This window comes from Tripterygium wilfordii, chromosome 20 (assembly GCF_013401445.1).
Source record: "Tripterygium wilfordii isolate XIE 37 chromosome 20, ASM1340144v1, whole genome shotgun sequence".
Lineage (NCBI taxonomy): Eukaryota > Viridiplantae > Streptophyta > Magnoliopsida > Celastrales > Celastraceae > Tripterygium > Tripterygium wilfordii.
This window is the reverse complement of record NC_052251.1, coordinates 2,437,487-2,450,352: the sequence shown is the minus strand read 5'-3', so window position 1 is coordinate 2,450,352 and position 12,866 is coordinate 2,437,487. Positions and strand designations below refer to the sequence as shown.

General features: G+C 39.9%; 1 long non-coding RNA gene and 1 other non-coding gene across 2 annotated transcripts; both read right to left on the bottom strand.

Annotated features, from left to right (window-relative positions):
* Positions 1-2,340: 2,340 nt before the first annotated feature.
* LOC119986632 lies at positions 2,341-3,627 on the bottom strand. Its single transcript, XR_005465302.1, has 3 exons — positions 3,181-3,627; positions 2,866-3,040; positions 2,341-2,697 (listed from the first exon to the last, which is right to left on the bottom strand). It is a non-coding gene; the product is annotated as an uncharacterized LOC119986632 (long non-coding RNA).
* Positions 3,628-8,007: 4,380 nt separating this feature from the next.
* On the bottom strand, positions 8,008-8,114 carry LOC119987587. Its single transcript, XR_005465477.1, has one exon. It is a non-coding gene; the product is annotated as a small nucleolar RNA R71 (small nucleolar RNA).
* Positions 8,115-12,866: the final 4,752 nt, after the last annotated feature.

Genomic DNA, 12,866 nt, shown 5'->3' with positions numbered 1-12,866 from the left:
AAGGAGAGAGAAGGGATTATGTTATTGCGATGAGAAGTACCAACCGGGACATAGGTGCAATCGTCCTAAGATTTATTTGCTGGAAGGAATGGAGGTTAATCAAGAGGAGCAAGCAGAAGAAGATGTTGCAGCCACCATACAGCCTGAAGAACCTGTTATTGTTGATGAACAAGGAGAATTATTAGGCATTTCATTACATGCCATAGCTGGAGCTCCATCCCCTAAAACCATGAGGTTGATGGGGAAATTGAATCGACATGTAGTTATTATCCTAGTGGATACAGGGAGTACACATAGCTTTATCGATCCAGATGCAGCAAGGAAGGCCAGCCTGCCAGTGGAAGGAAACAACATGACTGTCCAAGTTGCTAATGGAGATACACTTCCTTGCCAAGGTATTTGTCAGACAGTTCCTCTTAAGTTGGATAATTGTCAATTTCTAGCAAGTCTCCATATTTTGACTTTGGGGGGATGTGACATTGTATTGGGAGTGGATTGGTTGCGTAGCTTGGGGACCATTCAATGGAATTTTTCAGATCTCATTATGAAATTTACACTCAATGGATAGCAAGTTAAGTTGCAGGGAATGAAGCCATCAGAAGTTATTCTCGAGGAAGATTATAAAATCAAAAAGTTGACCAGAAGGGAAGGAAAAGGGGTGTGGTTGCAGTTGATGGAGGTAAAAAAATTCCACAGATCAGATTCCAACTGCTCAAGCCATACAAGCAATCTTAAAGGAATTTCAAGAAGTGTTTGTGGAACCAACGGGTTTACCCCCACCCCGGAGTCATGATCATGGAATTAAGCTGCAAGGAGAAGCTAAACCTATTTGTGTAAGGCCTTATCGGTACCCGTACTACCAGAAGGAGGAGATTGAGAAGCTGGTTCGAGAAATGCTGCAAACTGGGTTCATTCAACCCAGTCAAAGCCCATATTCGTCTCCAGTACTGTTGGTGAGGAAGGCAGGTGGAAGCTGGCGGCTTTGTGTGGATTACCGTGCTTTGAACAAAGAAACAATCAAAGATAAGTATCCCATACCTAACATTGATGAGTTACTTGATGAGTTACATGGTGCTGAAGTGTTTTCCAAACTAGACTTAAGGTCGGGGTACCATCAAATAAGGATGAGACCTGAAGATGTGCCTAAAACTGCCTTTCGTACTCACAATAGGCACTATGAATTCTTGGTAATGCCTTTTGGGCTTACCAATGCACCATCGACCTTTCAAGGGCTGATGAATGAAATTTTTCGACCATATCTTAGAAAGTTTTGTGCTTGTATTTTTTGATGACATTCTTGTGTATAGCAAGACCTTGGGAGACCATTTGCAGCATTTGAGGAATGTTCTGGAGACTCTAAAACACCACCAATTTTATGCCAAGCTTACTAAATGCACGTTTGGCAGCCAACAGGTTGAGTACCTTTGTCACTTGATCTCAAGAGAAGGGGTTAGAGCAGATCCTAAGAAAATCTCAGCCATGTTATATTGGCCTATTCTTAAGAATCCTAAAGCTTTGAGGGGATTCTTGGGCCTCACTGGCTATTACAGAAAATTTGTGAAGGGATATGGAGTGATTGCAGCACCTTTAACTTCTCTACTAAAAAAGAATACCTTTTGTTGGACCGAAGAAGCTACTAAGGCCTTCAATGCACTCAAGGCAGCAATGGTGGAACCTCCAGTTTTGGTCTTACCTGATTTTTCTAAGGAGTTCATAATTGAGTGTGATGCTTCTGGTGGAGGATTAGGAGCAGTACTCATGCAAGAAGGGAGACCATTGGCCTTTCTTAGCCAAGCACTGAAGGGAAAAAGCTTATTCTTATCAACTTATGAGAAAGAATTGTTAGCTTTGGTCGTGGCTGTACGGAAGTGGAGGCACTATTTACTGGGACACCAATATAAAGTGAAGACAGACCAACAGGCTCTCAAATATCTACTAGAACAAAGGGTGGGCACTCCGGCTCAACAGAGGTGGATTTCTAAGCTTTTGGGTTTTGATTTCACAGTGGAGTACAAGTGTGGAAGGGAGAATAAGGTAGCCGATGCACTATCAAGATTACCTTCTAAAGATGGAGATTCTAGTTTACCAGTAGCACCGGACAACGAAGTTGTTAGAAGCATGGAAGTAAAGGCTATCAGTGCAGTTCAAGCTAATTGGGTGAATGAGCTTCGTCAAGCATATCCACAAGATCCTAAGTTGCAAGAGCTAATTGGCAACTACCATCAGGGGGCCCTTGACCAAAACAAGTACCGCTTTTGTGATGGTTTGCTATTTTATAAAGGTTGATTGCACTTGGGAACCTTGGTACCATTTCAACAGCAAGTCCTGCAACAGTTCCACAACAACCCGTTAGGTGGTCATATGGGATCACAGAAAACACATTCAAGGGTCAAGAGAGAGTTTTACTGGTCTGGGATGCACAGAGATATCAGAACCTTCATCAGGGAATGCAGTGTATGCCAACGCAATAAGGCTGAGAACTTACACCCAGTAGGGCTTCTCCAACCTCTGCCAATTCCACATAGAGCTTGGATAGACATTAGCATGGACTTCATTGAGGGACTCCCACCTTCTAGAGGCCACAATGTTATCATGGTCATAGTGGACAGATTCAGCAAGTATGCCCATTTTCTTTCCCTGGCTCACCCTTACACTGCTACTAGTATAGCCAGATTATTCATAGATAACATCTTTAAGCTGCACAGTATGCCGCAATCAATAGTCAGTGATCGAGACCCAGTGTTCACAAGTCACTTTTGGAAAGAAATATTTCGGATTAGTGGAACTGAATTACTCATAAGCTCAGCCTATCACCCTCAAACGGATGGCCAGACAGAAGTTATGAACAAGGGATTGGAATGTTACCTTAGATGCTTTTCAGGGGATCATCCAAAGGATTGGGCAAGATGGCTTCCCTTAGCAAAGTGGTCTTACAATACTTCCACACACACATCTACCAAACTCAGCCCATTCGAAGTAGTCTACGGCTACCCACCACCTCGTCTCATGCCTTATGAGCCAGGCTCCACTATGGTACAAGCTGTCGAAGAAGAAATGAAAAGCCGTGACTTTATCTTGACTCTGGTACGAGAGAATCTTCAAGAAGCCCAAGCTAAAATGAAATGGTATGCAGACAAGCGAAGAACAGAGAGAGAATTCAAAATTGGGGATTGGGTGTACCTGAGATTGAGACCCTATCGACAAATGACCGTGGCACTCAGAAGAAATTTGAAGTTATCCCCAAAATTTTATGGCCCCTTCCAAGTGGTTAAAAGTGTCGGTAAAGTCGCATACAAGCTAAATCTTCCGATCGAGTCATAGATTTACCCTATCTTTCATGTTTCTTGTCTCAAGAAAACACTGGGAACTCATATTGAACCAATCCCTAACTTTCCACCCATCATGGCTGAAGGGTTCCTTTCCCTAGAACCAGAACAGGTTTTGTCAAGGCGGCTTAAAAAGAAGGGAAACCGAGCTGGAGCAGAATTGTTGATCCGCTGGAAGGGAGCTGCAGCTGAGGATGCCACTTGGGAAGACTTGGATGAACTTCGTCGGAAATTTCCCGACCTTGAGGGCAAGGTCTTTTAAAGGGAGGGGCTTTGTTATGTGCACGTGTGATGTTTATTGTTTAAATCTCTTAATGATGTTTTATTTAGTGGTAGTTTCTGTTAATAGTGGGATGGGTCAGCCTATAGTGCAGCGTGTCTTGGACGTTCAGTTGTACGTGGCTTTTCTTTTGGGAATTCAGTTGTTGCTTTCATGTATATATACTATGCAGTTATGGAATGAAAGGGAGGCATCTTTTATCAGCAAATTATTGAGAGCTTTGGAGGCATTGGCTCCTCGAATTGCCAAATCTTCATTTATTTTCTATTTCCAATTGCGGGCTCATACCATAGAATTATTAAGTCTTCTAGGATTTAATGTTAATTTTATTTGTAATAAATTATGCTGCAGCAAATTGATTGAGGAGAAGATGTAATGATTTCGAAAGCTTTCTCCGATAGTCACTGTGGTGTTGGAGAAGGACCCCTTCGAGGTGAGGAGGTCATCGGTGTATCGGATCTGGTGCGTGGTAGGTAGCATGGGAAGGGCAGACGGTTGGAGTTGGTGAACCAGAAAATTTGAGAGGAGGGGACGAAGAAGGGGGAGAACAATTTCTGAGATTTTTGTTTGGGTGAAGAGAGAGAAACTAAGAACTGAAAATTGGGGCAAAAACTTCTTTGGGTGAAGGTGAAACAAAGAAATGAAACTTGGGACAAAAGAGTGACGTGGACGTCGTTTGGAGCGTTAAAAGGTCAAGAAACGAAGTTTGATTTAGTGGTTTAACGGTAAATCTAAAAGTGACCGTAACTTTTGATCCGTTTGGAGTTAAGAGGCTCATAACGAAATTTCATAAGTCTACTTTATCACTTGTTGAAAACTACTTTTATCTATCAAAACAATTGGCTTGCAAGGGCCCAAGGTCCAAGACATTATTTTTATCAAAAATAACGTATCACTTGTTACAAGAACATCTATAAATAGTCCTTCCCCATTTTGGAGAAGGACATGCACAAAGAAGGCTTTTACACTTGGCCTAAATTCTCTATCACTATTCTCTGCCTAAAGACTCTGCTCAAACACCATCATGTGCCGGTCTCCATCCACGATCACTATTCTTTGATCCTCATTAATGAGCGCTTGAGTGATGACACAAACTCAAAATGGTCAATTCCATTATTTTCAAAAACAACGGAGTTACTTCATGAATGGATTAAACACTCTGGTTCAGAGTTTAAACCTCAATTCCATTGTTTTAACCAGTCACAAATATGTTTTAATATCTAATTTCAATGAAATTGGACCTCAAAAAGGTCAATTCCATAATCTATACTATTATTCCAATGTTTTCAAAAACAATGGAATTACTTCATGAATGGATAAATCACACTTTTTCAGAGTTGAAACTTCAACCCCATTGTTTTAAACAATTGTAAATATGTTATAATATCTTATTTTAATGAAATTAGACATCAAAAAGGTTAATTTTGTAATCTATACTGTTATTCCATTATTTTCAAAAACAATGAAATTTATTCATGAATACATAAAACACAATGGTTTAGAATTGAAAAGCTCAATTCCATTGTTTTATTCCATAATTAATTATTTTTTTGAAAGCACAATCCATAATTCATTGTTTTTGAAAATAAGGTCCATAATCCATTATTTTTCGTTCAGATTTCATTGTTTTTCTAAAACACAGTCCAGAATCCATTATGTTTTAAAAGTAACTCCATGATATATTGTTTTTAATCAAGAATCAAATTTTTTTAGTACAGACTCCATTGTTTTTAGTCCATATTCCACTGTTTTTTGAAGGTATAGGGTAGATTAATCCATTGTTTTTTAAGAGTACAATTCAGAATCCATTGTTTTTCAAAAGGACAGTTTAGACTCCATTATTTTTAAAGTCCATTGTTTTCAAAAGCAATAGAATTAAGAATAACCAGGTAAAAACTATCTATAACGAATCTTATTGGAAAGAGCTTGATGCATTAATTCCGAATATATATATTTTTTATAAATCTAATATGTATTTTAAGAGTCGAAACCTTTTGAAATTTCATTTAACAAAAAGAAAAGTTAAAAAAACAACGATGTCGTCATCAAAATTAAACGTGTAGCTTTAAAGGAATGATGGTATTTTTGTTCCAAGAAATCAGAACACTACTACATAAATATTTACATGGGGCAGAATGTTTATCTAATTTATAAGACAGAGAGTTGATTGATAACACATATTTATGCACATTTTACATCCCTTATTCCTATACTTTGCACTAGTTTCCTTTGTGAAATTGGTTGTTTTGATGTGTTTTGTGTAAGTTTTGAAGGAATACGTCCCTAATGGTGATTGAGAGCTAAAGAAGCAAAAATATGGTGAAATAAGAAAAGATGAATATGTTCACAATTTTGAAGCCAAGTCAGGTTCCTAAACAGATTCATCAATTTCACGGAATAAACTGGACGTTCTCAGGAGGAATTGGACAACGAGTGATATACCGTTGGAAAGATCTAGAAGTCTAGTTTCCATAGAATTTTACGGTTCGTGATTTGGAGTTCCCTAGAGCAAGTTGCATCAGTGGTTCAGTGCAGAAATTATATACGAAATTAGAAGATTTGATATCTCAAGTTACTATTCTTGGTACTCAAGACACGGAACAAATCTTGGGAGATTACGGGGCACTCGAATCATGTGTTAGAAGTCAATGACAACTCTCTCAGTCAATTAAGTTCAGTTTCCATAAGGAGAAGTGTATCGAAAGTCGAGTTCTGTATCAATTAGGAGAATCACTTCCCTATGGTAATTGGACTTAATTCCTATTTTGTCTCAAAAGTCTCAGTCGTGCCCTATTGTGAAACTATAAAAGGGATGTAAAAGTCATCGAAGAACACACGGACGGAGGAAAGAACGAACGGAGGACGCAAAGAGAAGGTGAAATCGGCAGCAAGCAAGCGGAGAACTACTACTTGGTTGTCTCTTTCTCTTATGTGTTTTAGTGTTCAAAACAGATGATGAGTGGCTAGTTTTCCTTCAGTTAAGGGGCTGGTTGAAGCCCGAACATGATTGTATTGATGATTCGTTAATCTTTAATCTTATTTCTTGATATCGAATGAAAATCTTTTCACTATATTACTTGTTGATGAAATCTGAGATATGTTTCTTTGAGTGCACGCTTAGATGCATGTCTTAGAATTCTATTGCTAGGACAATATGATTGATCGCCCATATCTTCATAAAGTCTCAAGTAGCCAATGAATAAGATAGCTCATATTCATGTGAATTGATTTCTAGGTTATGTAAGATGCATGCCACATCTTGTGAATTTAGTGATGTTTGCTTTCTTTGTGCTTAATGATTCTTGAGTGTTGAATCTATGAACATGTCATTCTAGATTGCATCTTAAGAACTAAGTTAAGGAGTACATGCCATGCACTTGACATACTAATTAAGAGAGAGCAATTTGGTAAAATCGACACGCCATTGTTTTATCTTAAACATCATCATTCGTGAATCAAGAATTACAGTTGAAGATTGCAGCAGTACATGATTGTTAGTGGTGGATAGCTTTCCCTTGACTCTTTCTCGTATAAGAATCAAAAACGTTTCCTACTTCTTATTGATTATTCTAAGTTAGTCGTGTAGCTCGAGTCACAATACTGTTTAGCTCGAATCACAATTAGATTTGACTTGCAATTACATTCCAATCCTCTGCGGGAGATATCCTTGCTTCTCACTATACTCAACAACCTTTTTTTTAGTTGCAATGATTAAATTGAGTTATTTTTCAGCACCTATTTTGTTGTTCGAAAATAGCTGAACAATTTTTGGCGCCGTGTCGCCGGGGATTGTTTTATTTAATTGCAAATTGATTTTCTTTTTGTTTCTCTTTTCAGTGTATGCACACTCGAAGTACTCAAGGAAAGGACATTGTTTACAATCCAGAGATTGAACGCACTGCTCGTCTACACCGTAAAGAAGCAGCCCAACGCCGAATTACGGAATCCACATCCTCTCAGTCACTACCACCATTGCCACGATCTAGTTCGGACGAAGAGGAAGAGCAGCATATTTTTGAGGATAACGCAATGGCTGAATAGGAGAAACCACTCAAGGCTTCTTTTGTCCCTACAAATCTAGCTCAGCCTTCTTGCATTGCCTTTACTCCCACTGCGGCATCTACATATAGCATATCTCCTCAATTGATCAATTCTGTACCACACTTTTATGGAAAGTCGATGGAGGATCCGAACATGCACCTTCGGGAATTCTATGATCTGTGTAGGACACAGAACATCCAACACCTAAATGCCGAGGGACTCATGTTAATTCTTTTTCCCTTTTCTCTAAAGGATGATGCTAAGTGGTGGTTAAATTCCTTGCCAGCAGGATCTATTACCACATGGAATCAGCTGGCTACCAAGTTCATCACAAAGTATTTCCCTGCTCAGAAAACAAGGCAATTGAGAAAGGAGATAAATGCCTTCCAGCAGAAAGATGGAGATTCTTTTCATGAAGCATGGGTGCATTTCAATGAGTTGCTTCGCAAGTGTCCTCATCATGGTTTTTCCAAAGATGACCAAGCTCAATCCTTTTATGAAGGCTTGAACGATGCCAACAAAGTCTTAGTGGACTCAGCATGTGGGGGAGCTTTCATGAATAAAACAAGTAAAGAGGCTTTTCAAATATTCGAGACTTTAAGTGAAAATTCTCAGCAATTCTCTACTGGAGGAAGGCAAGGATCAAGGAGTAGGAGTGTTTATGAAGTAAATGTTCGAGATGGATCTTCCTCACAAATAACAGCTATTGAAAATAAATTAGACATGCTAATGAAGACCATACTCCCAATAAGACAAGCTACTCAAAGTGAGGTATGTGCTAAATGTTTCAATATTGATCATACAACTGAAACTTGTCACATGTATTCTACAGAGCTGGAGCAAGCTAACTATGCGGCACAAAGGTCAAGGTATAACCCTTACTCAAATACTTATAATCCGGGTTGGCATGACCATCCAAACTTAAGATGGAGTAACAATGACAATGTCCAACAAGCAATTACTGCACCTCAAGGCTCGAGCCAAGGACAGATAGCTCGAGCTATGAATCCTCCAGCACTTTTGCAACGTGCACCTGGTAAGTCACTTGAAGATTTGGTTATGACTATGGTTGATAGCACTAATTCCTTTATACAGAAAGCGGATAGTCGTTTCCAAAAGCAAGATAAGGCTATAGAGAACCTTGAGAGACAAATGAGTCAAGTTGTGACTGTTCTTTCTCAAAGGGAACCGGGTAAACTCCCTAGCCAAACCGAAATTAATCCTAAAGGAGTAAACCCTGAACAAGCAGCAGCTGTGACTTTGAGGAGTGGAAAGCACGTTATGGACAAACCAATGTTGAATAACAAAGGAAAGAATGATGTGGTAGAGGAGGAGGACAAAAGGGACACAATTCTTGGGCAAAAGGAGATGGAAAAAAATATTGAGGAGAAGCAAACAACCGACCATCAGGTAACCAATGCTTCAAATTCGTATACTGTGCCCATTCCTTTCCCTCGCAGGTTCATGAAAACCAAGAAGGAGCAACACGAAAAAGATATCTTGGATACCTTTCGTAAGGTCCAAGTAAACATTCCTCTCTTGGATGCTATAAAACAGATTCCCAAGTATGCGAAATTTCTTAAGGAGCTTTGCACTAACAAGAGGAGATTTGAAGAACATGAAACAGTAGCTCTAAGTGAGGAGGTGTCAGCTGTGCTCCAACGTAAACTACCTCCCAAATTGAAAGACCATGAAAGCTTTACCATACCGTGTACCATCGGTGAAAAAAGGTTTGAAAAAGCCTTACTTGATTTAGGTGCTTCTATAAATTTAATGCATTTTTCTGTTTATGAAGCACTTGATCTAGGTGAGCTTCAAGAGACTAGTGTGGCTATTCAACTCGCGGATAGATCACTTAGACGACCAAGAGGTTTGTTGGAAGATGTTTTGGTACGTGTGAATGAATTGATCTTTCCGGCCGACTTCTTTGTGTTGGAGATGGAAGAAGCTGTTATGCCGGTCTCCTTACCCCTCATACTTGGCCGGCCCTTCATGAGAACTGCGTGTACCAAGATTGATGTCTATGAAGGAACCTTGTCCATGGAAATTCAAGGAGAAAAAATTGGCTTTAGAATTTTCGAAGCAATGAGGTATCCTTGTGATGATCAATCTTGTTTTTCCATTGATACTTTTGATTATTTGGTGCAGGATACATTCAATACAAGCATGGGTGATGACTCTTTAAAAACTGTGCTGGAGTTGGGTTTGTTACCATGCCAACAATCAGCCATCACAATGACCAACCAAGAAGCTATTGGGTGTGAAGAATTGGAGAGTTCGGTGGCTGCCCTTGAAGCTTTGCCACGGATACAAGGTAAGTATTATTCTCCTTTTATTTCTCTTCCAATTTCTAATGAAAAACTTGTACCTTCTGTGATTGAGGCACCAAAATTGGAGCTTAAACAGCTACCAGACCATCTACAATATGCATACTTGGGAGACAATGAGACACTACCAGTTATTATCGCAGCTAACCTTTCGGTAGAGGATAAAGATAAGTTGATTCGAGTTCTCAGAGAGCATAGAACAGCAATTGGCTGGAGTATAGCAGATATCAAGGGCATAAGCCCAACCACATGCATGCGTAGAATACTTCTTGAGGAAGGATCAAAACCTACAAGAGAATCCCAACGTCGATTGAACCCTCCTATGATGGAAGTGGTAAAGAAAGAAGTTCTCAAACTTCTTGATGCCGGTATGATATACCCTATCTCTGACAGTAAATGGGCGAGTCCTGTACAAGTTGTGCCCAAACGATCTGGAATAACAGTTGTCAAGAACAAGGACAATGAACTAGTGCCTCAACGTTTGCAAACGGGCTGGAGAGTGTGCATCGACTATCGCAAGCTCAACAATACTACGCGTAAGGATCACTTTCCTTTACCTTTTATTGATCAGATGCTTGAGCGTCTTGCAAGTCATGCATATTATTGTTTCTTGGATGGCTACTCGGGCTACAACCAAATTGCCATAGCTCCAGAAGATCAAGAGAAGACGACATTCACTTGTCCCTTCGGAACATTTGCGTATAGGAGGATGCCTTTCGGTTTATGCAACGCGCCTGCCACATTTCAACGTTGTATGATGAGCATATTTTCTGACATGGTCGAAAAAATTATTGAGGTATTCATGGATGATTTTTTAGTTTTCGGTAATTCTTTTGACCATTATCTTCATAATTTGTCGCTTGTTTTAAAACGTTGTCAAGAAACCCACCTTGTACTTAATTGGGAGAAGTGTCACTTCATGGTAACACGAGGCATAGTTTTAGGCCATATTATATCTCTTAAGGGTATTGAAGTTGATAAAGCAAAGATAGATCTTGTTCGTTCTTTACCACCCCCTACATGTGTGAGGGAGGTTCGTTCTTTTCTTGGTCATGCAGGTTTCTATCGGCGCTTCATCAAGGATTTCTCAAAGATTACAAGGCCTCTTTGCCACCTACTTCAAAAAGAAGTGGAATTTGAGTTCAATGAAGAATGCAAAGTGGCTTTTGACAAGCTTAAGGGAATGTTAACGACAATCCCTATCATTGTGCCACCAGATTGGAGCCTTCCATTTGAATTAATGTGCGATGCAAGTGACTACGCGGTGGGCGCTGTTTTGGGACAACGAGTAAACAAGCTGCCTCACGTTATCTACTATGCATCTCGGACTCTCAATGAGGCTCAAGTCAACTATACCACCACAGAGAAGGAGCTACTTGCTGTTGTTTTCGCTTTAGATAAATTTCGATCATATCTTATAGGCACTAAAGTGACTGTTTTTTCTGACCATGCAGCATTAAAATATCTTCTCACAAAAAAGGATGCTAAGCCTAGACTAATTCGATGGATGCTCTTGCTTCAAGAGTTTGATATTGAAATCAAAGACAAGAAGGGGTGTGAGAATGTTGTGGCGGATCATCTCAGCCGCATGACACATACTCGAACTTGGGAAGGTGAGGTTTTACCCTTACAAGAACAATTTCCTGATGAACAAATTTTTGCTCTGCAGGTTGCGGATCCTTGGTATGCGGATATCATCAATTATGTTGTTACCAAGAAGATTCCGGCAGACTTCACTAGAGCACAAAAGGATAGACTTGTCACGATGGCAAAGTACTATGTGTGGGATGATCCATATTTATGGAAGCAATGCCCGGATCAAGTGATAAGAAGGTGTGTACCCGAAAGTGAGTTTGATTCTATTCTAACTTTCTGTCACTCTTATGCATGTGGAGGCCACTATGGAGCTAAGAGGACAGCTCTTAAAGTACTTGAGAGTGGTTTTTATTGGCCATCATTGTTCATGGATTCCTTTATATACTTCTCGCTGTAGATTATGTTTCTAAGTGGGTGGAGGCACAGGCCACTCGGACTAATGATTCTAAAGTTGTTCTCAGTTTTCTTCGAGCTAAAATCTTTTCAAGGTTTGGTACGCCTCGAGCTATTGTCAGCGATGGAGGAACTCATTTTTGTAACAGATCTTTTGAAGCTTTGTTGAAGAAGTATAATATCACTCACAAAGTGTCTACACCATACCACCCTCAAACGAATGGTCAAGCAGAAGTTTCGAATAGAGAGATTAAACACATTCTAGAAAGAACCGTCAATACGAACCGAAAAGATTGGAGTGATAGGTTGGACGATGCTTTATGGGCATATAGAACTGCCTATAAGACCCCCATTGGCATGAGTCCTTTTCGGTTACTATATGGGAAGTCATGCCATCTTCCAGTGGAGCTTGAACACCGTGCTTATTGGGCCATCAAGAAGTTCAATTTTGATATGAGGTTGGCGGGTGATCATAGACGTCTTCAATTGAACGAACTTGACGAGTTAAGGACTGAAGCCTATGAGAATTCTCGAATTTACAAGGAGAAGACGAAGGCGTTTCATGATAAGCTAATTGCCAAGAAGACCTTTGAAGTTGGCCAGAAAGTCCTTCTCTTTGATTCTCGACTTAAGTTGTTTCCGGGTAAACTTCGCTCTCGTTGGTGTGGACCATTTTTTGTTACTAATGTTTTCTCTCATGGTGCTGTTGAAATTCAGAATCCAAAAACAGGGAGCACTTTTAAGGTGAATGGGCATCGGCTTAAGCCATACCTTGAGTTGGTCACAGAGCGGTTGGTGGAGAATGTACCTCTCCGTGACCCTGATGTTAGTGCATGATTTGTGGTGCCGTCTGGCTGAAGACGTTAACTCAAGCGCTACTTGGGAGGCAACCCAACAAGGGAG